Source organism: Saimiri boliviensis, chromosome 10 (genome assembly GCF_048565385.1).
Source record: "Saimiri boliviensis isolate mSaiBol1 chromosome 10, mSaiBol1.pri, whole genome shotgun sequence".
Lineage (NCBI taxonomy): Eukaryota > Metazoa > Chordata > Mammalia > Primates > Cebidae > Saimiri > Saimiri boliviensis.
This window is the reverse complement of record NC_133458.1, coordinates 38,611,497-38,631,578: the sequence shown is the minus strand read 5'-3', so window position 1 is coordinate 38,631,578 and position 20,082 is coordinate 38,611,497. Positions and strand designations below refer to the sequence as shown.

The 20,082-nt window shown below is 34.4% G+C and overlaps 1 protein-coding gene across 1 annotated transcript in view; it reads left to right on the top strand.

The window, feature by feature from the left end:
* ANKRD7 (ankyrin repeat domain 7) overlaps positions 1-20,082 on the top strand; it is a 1,180,453-nt gene that overhangs the window by 101,755 nt on the left and 1,058,616 nt on the right. Inside the window, exons 10-11 of the mRNA XM_010343808.3 lie at positions 621-662; positions 805-922. The gene's annotated coding sequence lies outside the window, so the exon portion shown is untranslated. The remainder of the gene's footprint in view (positions 1-620; positions 663-804; positions 923-20,082) is intronic.

Sequence of the window (20,082 nt, the reverse complement as noted above, 5' to 3'; positions counted from 1 at the left end):
GTGGAAACATATCAATGTACTGAGATAGTGGAGATTGCAGCAGAGAAAGAGTTTAATAATTGCAAGGCCACCAAGCAAGGAGATGGGAGGAATCCTCAAGCCTCAAATCTGTCTCCTCAAGTGGTGCTGCTCAAGGGTCTTTCAGAGGATTATGGAAGGTGAGGGGCTGGAAAGTTGGGGTTGTTGCTTGGTTGAGGTAAGGCGGATAAAATCATTGTATGGCTATTGCATTCTTCTGTGAATCAGTTTCTTGCTGGACCCTTCAGACAAGCAGCTTTTATTAATATGTAAAATCTAAAGGGAAAACCCAAAGAGAAAGTTCACTATTTTATATGTTTTCCATTTTATCTATGAAACAAAAAGAACACAGTATCTGTGACAAGGAGTACAAAATAAACAGCAACTAGCTATAAGAAAGTGGAGCAAAGAGCAAGCTGCCTTAATAATTACTGCTGATTGTACTATAAGCTTAGCTAAATTTTATTGTTTTTCTTAATGACTTTATAAAACTTTCTTGGTGATAGTTCTCTGTTCATGTACATTTCTAGTACTTTCAGTATAGTTTCTGTTGAGTATTCCTGGGGTTTGTTTCTGACAGCCATTTTCCATTTTCCCCATAGGTACCAGACTCTTGGAGCCTTACATTCTTCAGCATTTAGAAGGTACTTAAATATTTAATTCCTGTTTTTGAATTTATAATTAAATAGTAAAATTATTTTGTTGTGTGCAGATACTGATGATGTTATTTATATATTAGATTTATGTTTTTTGTTTATTTACTTATTCCTTTATTTTTTGAGGCAGAGTCTCACTCTGTTAACCCCGGCTGAGTGCAGAGGTACAATCATGGATCACTACAGCCTGGACATTCTGGGTTAAATCAATCCTCCCACCTCAGCCTCCGAGGTAGCTGGAACTACAGGTATGTGCCATGATATCTGGTTAATTTTTAATTTTTTGTACAAACAGAGTCTCACCATGTTACCCAGCCTGGTCTCAAACTCCTGGACTCAAGTAGTCTTCCGGCCTTGGCCTTCCAAAGTGTGGGGATTATAGTCGTAAGGCAGAGCACCTGGCCTATACCTTTGTTTAAACTCTGAAAGCAGCATAGCAGATAGTAGTTTTAACTGGCCAATCCTCTTTGTGACTTCTTAATTTCACATCAAAAGAAATTTTTTTTCTTAATTTTTATTTTTGAGGATCTCACCGTCTGTAATTTTTTTCTTATCCAAATGCAATATTATTAAATAGATGGTGTTTTTGATTATAACTTTTAGTAACTTATCTTCAATATTTCTGTTTCCTTAGCAAGATGAGAGGTGTTCAATGACAAATAATTTTCTTTTAATCTTGGTAGGACTTGTCAGTTCTGTTGGCATAAACATAGGATTTTAAATTGAAAACCAAGATTGTTTACCAGATATAGATGGAGATTTACTATAAAATTCTATTATCCAAGACTTCTAAAAGATTGATATATCTTTGTTTATTAATACTCCCATGTCTCCTCTTATAGTTTCCTTTTTTTATTGCTCAATGCTTCATTTTTCTTACTTTTTTTCTGGAAAATCATTCAGTTTGTAGTATTAGAAAATGCATAACCTTGTGAGCATATTTATAGCATCTCATTTTTTTAATATGGTGATGAATGATTAATCATAAAGGGTTCACCTGTTTTTATCTTACACAAGATTGAATGTATCCATGATTTAGTATTTTGAAGGTTTTTACAGGGATGTTTATTTGAGTGTGGAAATTTTTTTTTTTAATTCTTAGATTTTAAAATCCTTTTGCTCATGCATACAAGCCCTCTCTTCTGTTTAAGACTTCAAAAAGAAGTCTAAGTGTTGAGGAGTTTTTTCCCTATTCATCTTGGCTTCATTGACTAGGACTCAAAATTAGACAGACAAACGCAAATTAACATGAAAAATGCAACAACAAACAAGCAAATAAGAAGCTTTTAGTGGGCATTCTGCAACCAGGAGTACTCAGTTGATGAATAACTCAAAGACAAGGGTTAGGACTTGGGGAGTATGAAGTGTCTTAACAAAAGAAAAATACATTTGTAGAGGAATTACAAGGGAAAGGAAAATGCTTTTGTTTTTTAGGGACAGCGGCTGTGAGAGGGAAGTTTATGGTAGAAACCAATGAAAGAAGGTTATTTTAGTGAGGTTTGCCACATAGATTCCAGTGGTGGTTTATCTAGTCTGACGAGTTTAGAGTTGCCTCCAGTGATTAAGAATACTCTAACTTTTTCTGATAGAGAAGGGAGGACAGGCAGATATTTTTTGCATCTACTCTTCAATTGCCCTCAACTCAAAATAATGCTGAGAGAATGTTTTCATACTGAATAGTTTCAATAAATGGCATGTATTTTAAAATACACACACAGAAACACACAGACATGTTTGTGTGTGTTTGCATGTGAACACTGGGTGAAACACACAACCCCAATACTTTGAAGTCAAGAGTAGGATCCACAAAGAATTCAAATAACTTATTGGAATTGCAGGAGAAGGTGAGAAATTTCTTTCCTCTCTACATCATCTCCACATAATTATAGTTAATGCTGTGGCACTAAAACTCAGCAGGGATTTAGAGGAAGAACTTTAGAATTAGGCTACTGAGAGTTCCAATCATCTTTTTTCCCATTTCCTGAGTGTCATCTTGGGCATGTTATTTCAATGTTTTCATCAGTATACTTACCATATTGATGCAGGAATTTTTTTGGTGCTGCTTCATGAGCTAGAGACCTCTGTGGCCAGTGATGTCTCTGCCTAAGCCCTACTCATGCCTTCCCTGGCTTGCTGCTGAAGGTTTGGCTATGCAGGCTGTGCTTGGCTTGTGCCCTGACCTGGATCCCATGCTCAGCCTGCAGCTGGGCTGTGTGTTTCCGATCCCACTTGTATTACAACTCATTCAGTCCCACTGCCCCATTATGGCCATGGCTCCAGGGTTGGTCCAGCACCACCACTGCTTCCTGTCACATGGGGCAGCTTCCCCATGAAGCAGAGGGCAGAGGGTCACAGTGTTACAGCCTTTTTTGTACTCATGTTTGGTGGGTTCCAAGTTCTTGTCCTGCCTCCAGAAGGAATGAGCTTACAATGATAACCAACAGGTGACAAGGATGGAGAAGAGTTTTTTTTGAGCAATGAAATAGCTCTCAGTGGAAAGGGGACTTGAAGCAGTAATCCCCCATCTGAAGGTAGGTCATCACCCCCACCCAAAGGCAGGCAGCCCCTCTCTCAGTGTGGCTGGGACTGGGGCTTTTATGGGCTCAGAATGGGTGACTGCATGGTGATTGGGTTATGAATAAACAAAAAAACTAAAAGGCACCACTCAAAGGTGAGCATGATAATGTTAAAAAACCAATTAGGAAGGGGGAGGTATATGCAAAATAGGTGAAGGGTAGGGATCAACCAGAGGAAAGCATGCCAAATGGGAAAAGAGGTTCTTAATCTAGTCCATGGATTTGTCTGAGACTTGTAGCTTGACTACGGGCTTTAAACTGTCCTTGGTTTGAAGGTGTGATTTCACTGGGGACCCTCCTCATCTTCCTAGGGAGTTGTCTCCTGCTATTATCAATATTAGATAGTACTAAGTAATGTTTTAGAAGTTGTTGGTATATGGAGTCCCTGAAATTAGGTGCAAGATTTAAGAGTTCTGGGAAATATCTTATTTTAATCAACCCTATCTCACTTAAATGGATTAATTTTTAAAAAGTGAGAGAAAGGTTTATTGAATGCTCTAGAGAGAATGACTCACACTAATCCTTTGTTTCATTCAACACAATTCTCATCCTTCATTAAAAGCAGAATAGCCTCATGGTCTGCTTGTCCTCCAGATAGGAGTGGCTTGTATATGATTGATGTTTCTTAGGATCATGACTGTAGGACTTGCTCCCTCTTTAGGATTAAACATTAGAAGTCCAAATAGCTTGAATTGTGTGGTCTTAGACTTTCCTTTAAATTGGAAGAGTGTGCTAACAGCTCTAGTCTCAGTTCACAACCAGGCTCCTACATTTAGGCTCCTTACTCCCTTGGTCTTACGAATCTGAAAGACAATGCATCTCCCTCAAAGTTATGTAAGAATTGAAACCTTTTATTGAATATTTTTTTTCTTAAAGAAGAAGGGATTTATTATTCACTTGACTGTTTTATCTTATTAATGCAGTCTAGACTTAGTAATATTCTGAACTGACACTTCTTTTTGGAAGTGTCAGTTGGAGCAGTATGGATTTATCTTTATTTTCCTCAACATCTAAATGTAATGACTCAATTTTTTTTTTCCCAAGGAAAGATGTCACAATATTATTTTGGAAATTTTCTATGCAGATTGTGAGAAGGCCTATAAAAATGTTTACCACATAACAATTTAATCAATACTATTCCTGCTTTTCTCATGACAAGTGTTCTTCACTCATAGTGAATTTCTCTTAATTTCAAGTTCTAATGTAAAGACCATGTCCTTGGAGAAAAAAAATCATGATATAGTCAACCTATCACTATGAAAACAATTTGTTAGAGCAGCTAAAAATTTTATTAATTCACCTTTATACGTTTATATTAAATTATTGTATTTTTGTCTTGATAATACTTGAGGTAAAGATGGTTGATTTACTACATAACCTTATTTAAGAAACAGATGGGCTGTATTATTAATGGTTTGTAATAATAAGAAAAAAAACCCATTCATCACTTTAAAAACCAAAAATCAATACTGAATATTGAATAAAAATTATTAAAATATGATATTCATTAGAAATTTTTGTTTTACTTTGAAACTACAAAGAGTCTATATAAATTCCTTCTTATGCACATGGAATATTGAGAAAGCAAGCAAAACTTTTGACTATATTCAGGAGCTTTCACTTGTGATTAATAACAAAACAGTGTTTTAATAAATAAAATATGTATTAAGGTAAAATAGACTTGATAATCTAGCTTTACTGGCACTTGTGTTGTATTTTAAAGTAATATTAAAGATAAAACATTTATGTTCAAGCCAAATACCAGGAAACATTATATAAATTATTTTTTATTATAAACATTTTGACATCACAAGCTTATAGTAGAAATTCTTTTTCTATTCATCATTTCTATTCCTTTCCTATTATAAACATTTTATATTTTTCATTACATTTATGTAAGAAATTCTCAGACTATTAACTCCTAGCAGATAAAACCTAACAAGAAAAATGTCGTGAATCAAATGCGTGATGACCTCAGGCTGAAGCTTGTCTGGTGTTACTGTCTTCTGAGGGAGAACAAATTCAAGCATCTTAACTAGATTTATAGATTTCTGTTGACTCACCACAGGGATGTTTCAGAATGTCTCAGAGTATGGTGGTTTTGTGATAACCAGTTAAAGAAGTTATGGCCTGTCACAATTTGTGCTTTAAGTAAACTCCAATTTGTAGTGTGTGTAACAAAAGCAATGTTTTAATATTTGATAGCAGTATGAAAGAGTGTAGGTACCCTCACCACTTCTCTAATCTCTAGATCATAGCATCATCTCTTTTCTAGTTTCTAGAACCATTGAAAGAATACATCAAGAATCTCTGGGTGTTTAAACCTCACATGTTGTGGTGCATGCAAATAATTGGACACATGAGTCACTTAAGGTCTGCTTGAGGAAATGTGCCAAGTTATTGGTGGCTAGAATCAGACTCAGGTTATCTTGAATAGTAAAATTGTGCTTATATTGTATGTGAGAATGAGAACAAGAGTATTGTCCTGAAATAAGCTAGAGACCATAAGAGACTAGAAAGTAGTTGAAGCTCCAGGAAAATGTAATAAGCTTTGGCATTCATCAGTAGGAGAGCTTCCATTTCCTGTACTGAGGAATATACTCTTCCTCATTTCTGCTTCTATTGTAATCATTTGCTTCACAGTCTATTATAAAAACATCTTTTATCTATTTCAGTTTGGGTTTAATTCTAACATCCACATGATCACATTTTTACTTGTGGCCCACTATAATACTGATACTTCCTGACCTCCATTTCTGTGCATATTTTCACCTCCTATTATCAGTCTTTAAGTTCTTCTATAGCTCATGCTTAGATAACTGAGAGAGAATCTGAATTACCATATAATCCGGGAATTCGACTTCTGGTTATATGTGCCAAAAAATGGAAATAGAAATGTTGAAGACATCACCATGTTCATTTCTGCATTATTCACAATAGCCAAGATATGGAAGAAATGTTAGTATTTATGAATGGATGAATGAATAAAGATGTTATAGTAGATACACACACATTGGGGTGCTATACAACCTTAAAAATGAAGGAAGGACTGTCATTTGCAGCAACAAGGATAGAGCTGTAGGATACTATTCTTAGTAATATCCTTAGTAAAATAAACCAGGTATAGAAGACATATTATATTTTGTCACTTATATCTGTTACACAGTCTTTCTGCTCCTTAGCTCAGCTAGGTCCAAGTTCTTTCTCATGAACTGGAAGAATTAGGCACAGGGACACTGGAGAGTGAGTGGAGTGGAATTTATTAAGTTAAGGGAAAACTTTCAGCAGAGAGAGGAGGCTGTGGGTGGATCCTCTACCTGAAAGCAGGAAAGCTTTTCTTGTGTTGTTGGATCCTCTTATGAACTCAGAATGAGGAGTGTGTGCCGATTGGATTGTGAGTATGCAAAAAAGGTTAAAGTGAAGACTCAAAGGTGGGCATGGCAATGTAGAGTTTAAGTAGAAAGAGTGGTAAAATAGTGGGGGCTAATGAAGGGTGCATTAATGAGAAAGGATTGCCTATCGGGATCACTAATAAAGGAACATTTCATCCTATTGCACTTTTTTTTTTTTGTTTTTTTCATTCCATGAATCCTGCCAGAACTCAAAGCAAAGATTTGGAGAACTTTAAAAAGTCTCTTTTATGGTAAAAATCTGGGTGGGGAAGACTAAACTCTGGAAGGGGCACTAAGAGCACCCTTTATTAGAGCACTTTATTTCAAACTCTTTAGGACAGGAACCTTAATATACGGGAGGAGGGAAAATAAAACACTTTTGCTGTTAAGACACTGGTGAAAACAGACTGCAGTTGGTGAAGAGAATAGGAAAAACCTTTCGTGAAGGGGCAGGGGAATACTTAAATTACCAATAGGGCAAACATATTGAGGTAAGAGACTTTGCATCTGAATAAAACAAGTTTAATCTTAACAAAAAAGACTACCTTGAACTCCTTATCGCCCATCTAAGAAGTGTTAAACAGCTATTAGTTTGCATGATACACTTTGAGAGATGACCAATAGCTGAGGGTGAGCCATACATTGAAAACCAAAACAAAACAAATCAGACACTGCCTTTTAAAAGATATTTCTAGAAAAATTTAAAGACAATGTGCAATGAGGATGCAAAAACCAGCCTCAAATAGTCTATCTCCTAATTAAATTACCTGAATCTCCAGCATTAAAGGCAGAGAGAAGAAAAAAATGTGCCCAGTTTCAGAGATAAAAAGCTAGTTACCTCAGTCTTTATTGTCCTACACAAGATACCTGGTAAATTTGCAAAGCATGTGAAAAGACAGGAGAAAAATACATCAGAAGAAAGAAGATGACTATAAGAATTGAGCTCAGATGTGATGATATAAAAATAACTGTACTTAATATGTTAAGTACTATAATGGTGTTATGTCAATTAACAGGTGGGTAGTTTCAGTAAAGAAATGGAAAACTATAAGAAATAATATAATAGAAATGCTAGAAATGATAAACAGTAAGGAGATGAAGCATGTCTTTTAAAGGTTCATTAGGAGATTCAAGACAGACAAGGAAAGAATCAGTGAACTTGAAGTTAGGCCTATAAAAAGTTATTGAAACACAAACATAAAAAGTGGAAATAAACAAGCAAAGAAACTAAAATCCAAACTCTAAACAGCATTCCAGTAAGTTTGGACAGTATCAAATGACTTACTATATACATGATTAGAATTTCAGAAGGGAAAAAGAGAAAGAGGACAAGGGAAAAAAAAAGATTTGAAGAACTATTGGCTGGGTTTAAAAAGAAACCTATTAATGATAGACATCAAATGATATATCAAAAAGATTAGATTGTGGACAGAGAAATAGTCAACAAAATATTATCAAATAAAATCCAGCAATATAAAAAAGAGATACAACCAAGGACAGCTCATCCAATAGATACAAGACTGATTCTGTATTTAAAATCAAACCAGATAATTTACCTATTAAAACTTGAGCTTTGAATGAAGAGAACCCCCAGACAAGCTTTGTGTGAGCAACATGGCTGTTTTTTCACCTGGGTGCAGGTGGGCTAAGGCTGAAAAGAGTGTTAGCAAAGGGCGGTGGGATAGGAGTTGGTTTTATAGGTTTGGGGTGGGTAGTGGAAAGTTACAGAGTAAGGTCAGTTGCAGTGGTGGGGGGAGGGGCAAGGAGTATACATTACCATAAGTTCAGTTACAATGGCAGGTGGGGTAAGGTGTAAAGTAGTTAAGATGGGGGCCAGTGAGGAGTATTCACGTTAACATTATCATAATAACAGTTCAGATGGCAAGGTCAGGTGTGGTAATCAAAAGAGGAAGGCAGGAATTTGGCTTACAGATGGAGGCCTGACATTACCATATTAATGGTCTAAAGAAAAAAAAAATTGAATGATCATCTCATACATAATGACAAATGCAGGAAAAATGTTTGACAAATTTCAACATCTATTCATAACAGAAGGAAGTATGTAAAACAGGAAGTGTCCTTAACCTCAAAATAGGCATTAAAAAACCTTTTAGTTAATGTCATACATAGTGGTGAATGATTAGATACTTTCTTCCCAAGACTGCTCCTATTCAACATAATATTAGAAGTCCTAGTCAATTTAATTAACATAAGAAAAACACATAAAACATGCAGATTGCAAAGCAAAAAGGAAAGAAAAGAAAGATAGAAAGCAAGAAAGATGTTCTCTATTTGAGTCAACACCTTTGCCTAAGTAGAAAATATTAAAGAATGTACGAATAGTACAACTAGTAAGTGAGTTTGGTAAGCTCACAGGACATAAAGTCAATAGGCAGAAATCAATTTATTTCTAAACGCTGTCAAGAAATAACTGGAATTTGAAAAATGAAAAATAATACCATTTATATTAGCATCAAATTGAAAATATTTGGTATAGATAAAATATTTAAATAATATGTATACTATAAACTACAAATTGCAGATGAAAGAAATCAAAGATCAAAGTAAAAGGTGAGATAAAACATGATCATGTATTAGGAAACTGAATAATGTTAATATGTCACTTCTCTTCAATTTGATTTATAGATTTAATGCAGTCCCAAACAAAATCCCAGATGGTTTTCTGTTTATAGACATTGACAAACTAATTCTAACATTTATGTGGAGAGGAAAAGAAAGTAGAATAACAAGAATAATTCTGAAAATGAATAATCAAGTTAGAAGATTCAAAATACTCAATTATAAAACTTACTAAAAAGTTACAGGTATAAGATAATGTAGGCTAGGTGCAGTGGCTTATACCTGTAATCCCAGAGCTTTGGAAGGTGAAGGCACTAGAACAGATCAAGTGTTTGAGAAAAGCCTGGGCCTCATAGTGAGACCGTGTCTGTACAAAAAACATTAAAAATTAGCTGAGAGTGGTGGCACTACTCAGGAGGCTGAGGTGAGAGGACAACTTGAGCCCAAGAGATTGAGGTTGCAGTGAACTGTAATCCTGCCACTGCACTCCAGCCTGGATAACAGAGCAAGACCCATACTAGAAAAAAAGACAGTGTAGTAATGGCAAAAGAATAGACACATGGGTTAATAGAACAAAATAGCAGGTTGAGAAATACATACATTCAAATATAGTTCACTGTTTTTTGACAAAGAAGCAAAAGCAGAGCAATTGTTTATCTACATGTAAACACATGAACTTCAACGTGTTCCTTACAATTTTTACAAAAACTTACTCATAACGGATCATAGACCTAAATGTAAAACATAAAATTTTAATGCTTTCCCAGGAAAACTTAGGTGAAATTCTGAATTTGGTTGAATGTGCTGAGTTTTTAGATAAAACATTAAAAGCACTATCTACAAAATAAAATGTGAAATACTGCACTTTACCAAAATTTAAGACTTTGCTCTGTGGAAGACAATGTTAAGAGAATGAAAGGATGAGTCATTGACTCAAGAGTAAATATATTCATATTACAGATCTGTTAAAATACTTGTATTTTAACCATATAATAAACTTAAAATTCAATAATATGAAAGCAAACAATTTTTTTTATAGAGGCAGGGTTTCACCATGTTGGTCAGGATGGTCTTGATCTCTTGACCTTGTGATCCACCTGCCTTAACCTCCCAAAGGAAAGCAAAAAATTTTTAAAATGAGCTAAGGGTTTCAACAAGCACTTTACCTAGGACAATATGTGGCTGTGAAATATACATATTAAAAGATGTTCAACATCATTAGTCATTTAGGAAATGCATATTAAAACTGCAATGAGATACGGCTACATAGTAATTAGAATGGCTAAAGCAAAATTGTATGCAAACTGACAATACCAATTATTGATGAGGTTGTAGGATGACTCTGTCACATTGCTGGTTGGAATAGAAAATTATACAGCCACTCTGGCCAACAATTTGGCAGTTTCTTATAAAGGTAGATAATAAATATACATTCAACATATGACCCAGAAATTTAACCTGTTTCATCATGTAAGATATAAAATCATGTTAACATAAAAATTTATACATGCACTGTTAACAGGAATGTAAATTAATATAGCTAGTGTGGAGAACAGTTTGGAGGCTCCTCAAAAAATTAAAAATAGAACTACCTTACAATCTCACCATCACACTCATAGGTATATGCCCAAACGAACGGAAAGCATTATATCAAGAAGATATTTGCACTCACATGTTTACTGCATCACTATTCACAATAGCCAAGATTTGGAAGCAACCAAAGTGTTCATCAGCAGATATATGGGTAAAGAAAATGTGGTACATAAACACAATGGAGTACTATCCAGCCATAAAAGGAAGAAGATCTTCTCATCTGCAACAATATGGGTGGAACTGGAACTTGTTATGTTAAGTGAAATAAGCCAGGTACAGAAAAACAAACATGTTATCATATATTTGTGGAAGATAAAAATTAAAACAATTGTACTCATGGAGATAGAGTAAAAAATGAATACCAGAGGCTGGGAAGGGTAATGAAGAGCTTGGAGTTGGGGGGCAGATGGAACTGGAGATGGTTAATGGTTACAAAAACATAGCTAGAAAGAATAAGACCTAGTATTTGCTGGCACAACAGGGTAATTATAGTAAAAAATAATTTGTACATTTAAAAATAACTGAAAGAGTGTAATAGATGGTTTGTAACACAAAGGATAAATGCTTGCAGTGATAGATACTATAATTTTTACAATGTGATTATTGTGTATTGCATGCCTGTATGAAAATATCTCATGTAACTCATATATATATACACCTATTATATATCAATAAAAATTTAAAAAATTACAGATGAACTTTTATAGCAGACGTACTAATGATTACTAAAAACTGGAAACAACCCAAATGTCTTAATAGTAATATGGATGAACAAACTGTAGTGCATCAATGTAAAGAAATTCTGAGCAATACAAAGATATAAGCCATATATTCACTCAACAGCAGGGATGGGTAAATATTAATTGCATTGTACTAAGTGAAAGAAATCAGTCCTAAATGCTAATATTGTATGGTTTTCATTTATATAACAATGTAAATGGAAAAAGATAATGCCAAACAGATCACACACTGATCAATGGTTTCCAGGTTTGGTGAGTGAAAGGGTTTAGCTGCAAGGGATACCTGTTTATAATGTTTTTGGTGGTGGAATTGTTCTGTTTTGTACTGGGATGGTAGATTCATGCTTCTATGCATTTGTCAAAACTCGTAGGATTATGTAACACAAACTTCTATTTTATGGCGATTAAATATAACCAGGGTGTGTGTAGGGGAGGGAAGAGAGGGATGAACTGGAATGCTCTTTGGGAAAAAGGAATCTAACAGTATTGCAAATGAACACCCTAACCCCACTAAAAGGAGTGAGGAAAAGAGGAGCTGATCTACATCACTTTGAAAACCATGTTTTGATACATCTTATAATACTCAAGTCAAAATGATCTGTTTATAAGCATTGTGCTTCAGTGGATTGTATTGTTTCTTACATGGATATTGGTTAGCATATGTTGAACTGGTATGTAAATAAACATGCATCCCTCAGTATCCCTGGGGGATTAATTCCAGGACCTCTCTTGGTTACCAAAATCCATGGATGCACAAGTCCCTGATATAAAATGGTATTTGCATAGGTATTTACATATAACTGATGCATATCTTTCTGTGTACTTTAAATAATCTCTTCATTACTTATAACTAACATCGTGTAAGTGTTATGTAAAGAGATGTTCAGGAAATAATGACCAGAAAATAGTGTATATATGTTTGGTATAGACACAACTAAAAGAATTTTTCAATTCACTCTTGGTTGATACCATGGATATTGAAGAGTCACCACATCTGTGTCAATATGTTGAAGGTGATGAGAGCTAACTTTTCTCATTGTCAGATGAAGAAGTTAAAAACAAGCAAAGGGAAATGTCCAAATGAACTGTGTGATACTGGATTGGAATCACATATAACAGTATTAACTCAAGGTTTTAAAAAATATATATTAATATACATAGATAAAAGATAAATAAAGGGATGTGTGTGTATACATGAGGTAATATACATTTATGTATTTCTTATTCATCTTCTGACAGTAACACTGTAGCAGCCATGGCTATATGTAGTTCTTAGATTTTTTTAGATAGCATTCTCTGATGAACTAAGCCAGATCACTTAGAAAAGTGATTGATTTCACACCGGGGACACAGAAGATATATATGAACCTGGAGCATATTGTGGTGCCAGAAAGTAAAACATTGCCCTGAAAAGAAAAGAAAAAACGTAAGGCATTTCAAAGAACACAAAAGCCTACCTAAAAGAGCTCATAATTGTCAAAGCTGAAACAATTTAGATACATAATAATGACATTAGATAAATGCCCCAAGAATAAAATAAATATCCAGAGGTCCATAATTTTGTTGTCATATCCATAATAAAATGATAAATGGGCAGGAAGGGAAATTTTTTCTCACAGAAAATTTCTAATTAATAAATATGGATAGAAAGAACAAAATAGCAGTTCACCATGTAAATACCAAAGTAATTGTTCCAAATAGGATAAACTGATGAATGCTAAGATTGGTGGGCAAAATTTAAAAAGAAACAGGATATTTTCATAGTCTCAAAGTGACTTCATTATATATTATTTTTCAAGAGGGAAAGAAGTAACTATAGTGAAGAAACGCAATGACACTACCTTAAATGACCAAATTTAATGTCATGAGTAATATATATCATATAGTTTTTGAAATTGTGTACTGAGAAGAGTATATCACCTCTGTGATATTTATCTCTCATATTTCTAAGCTCATTATAATCATGATTATTATATCTCTATATGTATATATATGACTTAGAGAAGAGTTACAACTATAGTGCAGATTTCCCCTGTATCATTTACCTAGAATCCCCTAATGTTAGCATTTACATAATCACCATGCAACGATCAAAATTTCTGATCATATAAATATGTGATTTTATACATATATGTATGTAATATATATGATGACACACACACATTTGTATGTATATGACAAAACCCAAATTGAGGAATTTTTTACAAACTACCTGATAGTTATACTTTAAATGGGTCTAAGTTATAAAATACAAGGAAAGTCTTAGTAGCTATAATAGGTTAGAGGAGAATTGTGGCATGTGAAAGCAATGCTGGATTCTGTATACTGGAACTGTAAAAGAATTAGTGGGGAAATTGGTGAAATCTAAATAAAACCCACAATTTAGTAAATACTATTTGTTATGGTTAATAACCTAAGTAGTATTAGGCAGTTGTGAGGATTAATTTTATCAACTGGACAGGGCTAAGGAATGTGCAAATAGGTGGTAAAAACATTTCTGGATGTGACTGTAAGGTTGTTTCTGGAAAAGATTAGCATTTGAAGCAGTAGACCAAGTAAGGATGCATCATCATCAATATGGGCAATCATCTCTCAGTTCACTGAAGGTCCAAATAAAACACAAAGGCAGAGAGGAAGGGTGAATCCTCTCTCTTCTTGAGCTGGGATATCCATCTTCTCCTGCCCATGGACGGCTGAACTTGTTCTTATGCCTCCGAACCCTGGGACCTACACCAGCAGATTTCTCAGGCCTACTACCTTGGACTGAGTGTTACACCATTGCGTTTCCTGGGTCTCAGGATTTTGGATTTAGACTGAATCTAAATGCCACTGGCATTTCTGGGTCTCCAGCTTGCAGATGGCATTTTGCAAGACTTCTCAGCCTTCATAATCAAGTGAACCAATTCTCATGAGTCTCCTCTTACATATCTCTACATATCCTATTGGTTCTGCTTCTCTGGATGACCCTGAGTAATACAGTATTGTACCAATGTCAATTTTAAAATTTTTAGCATTGCATGGTGATTATGTAAAATGCTAATATTAGGGGATTCTGGGAGAAGGATATAGGGGAACTCTGTACTATATTTGCAGCTCTTCTTTAAGTCTAAAATATTTAAATATAAAAATCTAATTGCATGTAAAATTGCATGTCAATTATATCTTAAAAGAGCTGTCAAAAATTTTTAAACTTGAAAAGGACTATAAGCTTTCTGGGAAATAACTAGATGAGTTAATATAAGTACAAGGAAACTCAGACCCAATTAGGAGATCAGAAGATTTGGGTAGAAAATTCTCCAGGGATAAAAGGAAATGTAATGGAATATGGGATGATTGGGAGGTTAGAAGAAAATTCACAGATGATAAAGACATAAGACTAGGATAATCCATTTAAACTTCCTGCTTAAATTTCCTTTTGTGGAGTACAGGAGTCACAGTCTTGGACCTATAGAATAGGAAATGTAACTTTAGCACTTTTCTTTGACAGGGAGAAAATGTATGTACTTACCAATTTCCACCTGACTGACCCTTACTGGTGAAATCAGCTTATCTAATGAGAAGTCAAGAGGTTGTGGTTTTTAGAATTAAAAATGTAGGTTTACATATCTTGTTTGAATTTGCAGACTTGATTAATCAGAGCAGTGACAAAACAATATTAGCAGGAGTAGATGAAAGAGTGTGGTGAAGGTCATCCTTATTTATCATGTTAGAAACTCAGTAGCCAATATATGAAAACCAATTATACAATAAAATTTAGATACAACAAAACTGGGGAAGAGAAGTTAACCACCTAAAGAACTAGAAAAGATCAAGAAAAGTTAAAAAAAAAAATAATGGAGAATGTGAATTGAATTACTGGGGAAAGGGGAAGTTTGAGACAGAGACCTGTAGTTCTTTCTATGACCTTTCCATGACCTTTAACCACATATTTCCATGTTATTATATTTTTTGAACTGTTCTGTCAATATAGTTATAACCTATAGAGCCATTAAACCATAACAAAAACAGATGTGTGTGTGTGTATTCTCTTTTCTTTCATATATATATGTAGGTATATATACACATATGTATAAATATACATATATATACACACATATATATACATATATATGAAATGGAATAATATACATTCCATATTATAAATTATCAAATAAAAGCTAACTCACCAGTAATTATTTCTAGCAATACATTCAGGGATTCAAGTGACAGCTGTATTCAAGTTAATTATTTAAGCAATGAATTTTTTTCCCCCTAAACTGAAAGCAACACATTGGTAGCATATTTTCTTAAATTGAAAATTACCCATCTCCCATGTCTAGTGGTTAATTGAATACAATTAAGCAAGTTCATGTAATTGAAAGTTCCTTGAAAATCACTTGTTTTATTGAACCCCCTTAAGTTTATAATTGAAAAATAATGCAGATGAATGATTCTTTTAGAAGTAGATCCTAGTGAATAAATGTTGGGATTATTTCATATCAAAGCTAACAGTATATTAGCTCAAGGTAATATGGCTACCAATGATGGAGCATTAAATGGATCTGCATAATTTATTGATTGTGATCCAATATCTGAAGCCCAGCTGCTGCTGTCTCTGATGTTTATTCAGAGAGACTACTGCCCAGTTGTTTCAGGTTGGAAACTTTTTTGGCTCTCTGTCAGGCTGTCCACTAGATTTCTAATACAATCACTGTATTTCCTTGCTCTGAAGATCACTGGTTGGGTGATGAACCTCGGCAACATCTTTGAGTAATGGTCTGGTAAATCTCCCTCTGGCTTCACTCATTGTGGTGGCCCAGAGACCTTCCCTTTCCATCAGCCTTCCAACTAGAAAGATGAATAGGCAACCATGAGCAGGGGTTGGAAGTATTTGTAGATGTATTTGACCCCTTTCCGCCATTCACACACTGCTGGCCGCACTTTTTCCATTTATTTTCTTTCCAAGAGGAGTGATAGCTGGAGCCAGACTTGTTCAAATTCTAGCTCTACTGCTTACTAGCTATGTGTCTAGAGAGAAGTGTTTGTCCTTGCAGGGGTTAGTTTCTTTATCTGTAGAATGTGAATAATAATTGTATTTCTTCATAAGTTTCTTGTCATGAGTAAATTAGATTTTACATGTAATGTGTTTGGTTGGTATGGTGTTTGGTATATAGCTGGCATTTTATGAAGCTAGTTTTTATTATTTTATATATATTTTTTCCTGTCTACTGCCAAAAATACTTAGTAGCATGTGACGTGAGGGCAATTGACACACAGATCTAAGAGGAAATATTGACAATATAAGTCTGAAAAATGTGTCCAAAATGAAGTTCTGGGATTAAATAGGTTGCTAGCCTATTCTAAAATTAAAATAACAAAATGCTATATCTCTGTGGTAGTCATGCTGCTTACCTTTAGATACTAAAATACATGTTTCTAGATGCAAACTTACAAAATATGCATTATAATATAGATTATTATTTTGTATAGTTATCTGGCAAAATCTATGAAGAGGAGGTAATCATATGTTCTCAATTCTGTTTTGCTTCCTGAGACAGCCTAAAGTCTTTTCCATATTTTTTGAGGAAGTCTTTCTCAATAAAGTTTAGTCCCTTAACTGCCATTGATCCACAATAAACAGCCAACTAGCATTCAAATAATTAAATGGTTTTCTGAAATCTATGATGATTTTGTTGAAGCACTATTTGGTAGCATTATTTTTTCCTTCCAAGTAATTTTTATCAAAATATGCTTCAATATTCTCTTTGATTGTAACTAAAATGCTGTCACAGTGTTCTTAGGATGCTTTCAATGTAATTTTGTAATAAATAACTTTATAATGTCAATGTATGACCAAGAAGGTGACACAATATCAAGGATACACTCAGCATAGCTATATCATCAATTCAATGGAAAATGTATATTTGTTCAGAACTCAAGATGTCAAAATTGAATCTTGCCCAAGTATTACATTACCTAGAAAAAAAAAAAAAAGAAATCAAGCCAGAGACAACTTTATTAAAATTCTCCTGAATAAAGGAAATTTCAAGTTATAGCAGTCAAGGTGCCTTCAGATTATAAAAGGCTATCATATCTCTCATAACAACTGGGAGGACTCCTCTAACTCAGATTACAATGCTTGATGTTCTTGGACCCATGGAATTTTATGGAAGCAATTCAAGGATTCTCCCACCATGATTTGCTGATAGTACTAGAGAACTTCTAGTTTCTTGAAGGAAGTAGTTACAGATGCTCTAATTACAGGTTCTGCCCACTGTGATGACATTCTTCTTCCAGCCAGCACTTCTATTTAGGTACTGAAGGATGGAATTGAGATCTTGGACCTAACATAGGCCTCTCTATGTGAAGAATAGGAGTGCCTATGTGGTCTTCTGGTATACACTTAGTTGATTTCTGGATTTCTTTTATTATAAGTTGATTCCTTTGGGTTAAGCTTTAAAAATGTAATTTCTAGTAGGGAGAGTAATGCATCAAACTTTGATGAAGTTTATTGAAGTGCTCTTCATACTATGGTCTATGGATGCCATGCATCTGAATTCTCTGGGATGTTGGTAGAAAAACAAGATTATTTTCTGACTCTCAGATTCCCAGAGTCAACATGTCTGGAGATTAATAGTTATTGCCTGCCTATAAGCGTGTTTTGAGGAGGCCCAGCCACCAAAAGGCATACCTTTTCGCAGGGCTAAGAAATACCTAGCTGTTAATCATCCTGGTTCTAAGTCTGGTACTCATTTTTTTTCTCTTCTTGGTTTATAAATTACTCTCTTTCTATCTTGGGCAGTGTCTGCTACTCAGTATTTTTCAAAGATCCTTTGAAAGGGCATTAAGTAGATAAAGATCTTTGTTGCTTCTTTGCACCAGCTCATTTAATTTCTTGCCCAGGCAGACAGAGAAGAAGCATCCTTACAGTTTCCATACATCTTGTATTTCATTCTTATGAGTATGTAAGGTAACTATATAATTTATTCTTTCAGTTGGGGTAGTCTCAAGAAAGAAAGGGAGTGCTACTAGTTATTATGCTGGGCTATTGGAGAAAATTAAGACTCTTAGACAAGCCTAGACATATGGTCATCTGAATTCTACTTGCTTAAAACAGTATTAACAATCAAACTTTACTAATGTAAGTTACCAATCACAAAATAATTTATCAATTATTTTGATGGAATATTATAATGCAATGCCTCTTTAGAAGGGCAGTTACAATTTTCCTCGTGTTATATGTTTTCTCCTTCATCTTCCCCTGTTCCTGGCTCACTTCCTTAAGCCTACGTTTTTCTACTGGAGGTCCTTGGCCAGAAGCATCAACAGTATCTGGAAACTTGTTGGAAATGAACATTCTTGGTTCCACCCCTGATGTACTAATTCAGAAATTTGGAAACATGGCCCAGTAATTAGTGCCTCCAAGTGACTTTGATGCACACTAAAGTTTGTGAAATATTGCCTAAAGCTGGGACTTCTAGAATTCTTTTCCTTCTGTTCAATTCTCCTCTTACCATTAATTCCCTTTCCTTTTCCCTTTTGCATAATTGAACTTGTGATATCATTAGTTCTATTTTTCTTTTTAATTTTTGTGAGTAGGTGTATGTATTTGTGGAGTATATGAGATATTTTAATACAGGCATGCAATGTGAAATAATCACATTATGGAAAATGGGGGATCCATCCTCACAACATAAGCATTTATCCTTCATGTTACAAACAATCTAATTACATTCCTTTAGTTAAAAATGTACAATTAAGTTATTATTGACTATAACCATGTTGTGCTATCAAATAGTAGGTCTTATTCATTCTTTCTATTTGTTTTTGTACCCATAAACCCACCTCCCCCACAGTCCCTGACTCTTTCCCAGCCTATAGTAACCATCCTTCTACTATCTATGTCCATGAACTCAATTGTTTTAATTATTAGATCCCACAATGAGTGAGAATATGCAATGTTTGTCTTTCTGTTCTTGGATTATTTCAGTTAACATAATGATCTCTAGTTTCATCTATGTTGTTGTCAATGACAGGATCTCATTCTTTTTTATGGCTGAATAGTACACCATTTATGTATATGTACCACATTTTCTTTATTCATTTATCTGATGATGGACACTTAGGTTGCTTCCAAATCTTGGCTGTTGTGAAGAGTGCTGAAACAAATATGGGAGTTCCAGATATCTCTTCAATATACTACTTTCCTTTCTTTTGGGTGTTGATATGGTTTGGCTGTGTCCTCACCCAAATCTCAATTTGAATTGTCTCTCCCAGAATTTCCATGTGTTGTGGACAGGATCCAGGAGGATCCTGTGGTTTGTTTTCACTTGAAACATCATGGTTTAAACCTGAATGGAAAGTTGGATATGACAAACAACTTAATTTTGCTTAATTTGCTTAGTAGGGACTATTGCTTTATCTATTATTCCAGAAATATGTTCTCTGTAGAAATTAGTTTCAGGATTATTTGTATGTGTGTTTTCTTAATGGTGATACAAAATGATTTTCCTTAGTCATTATTATCTTTACATATTTCACATGAAAT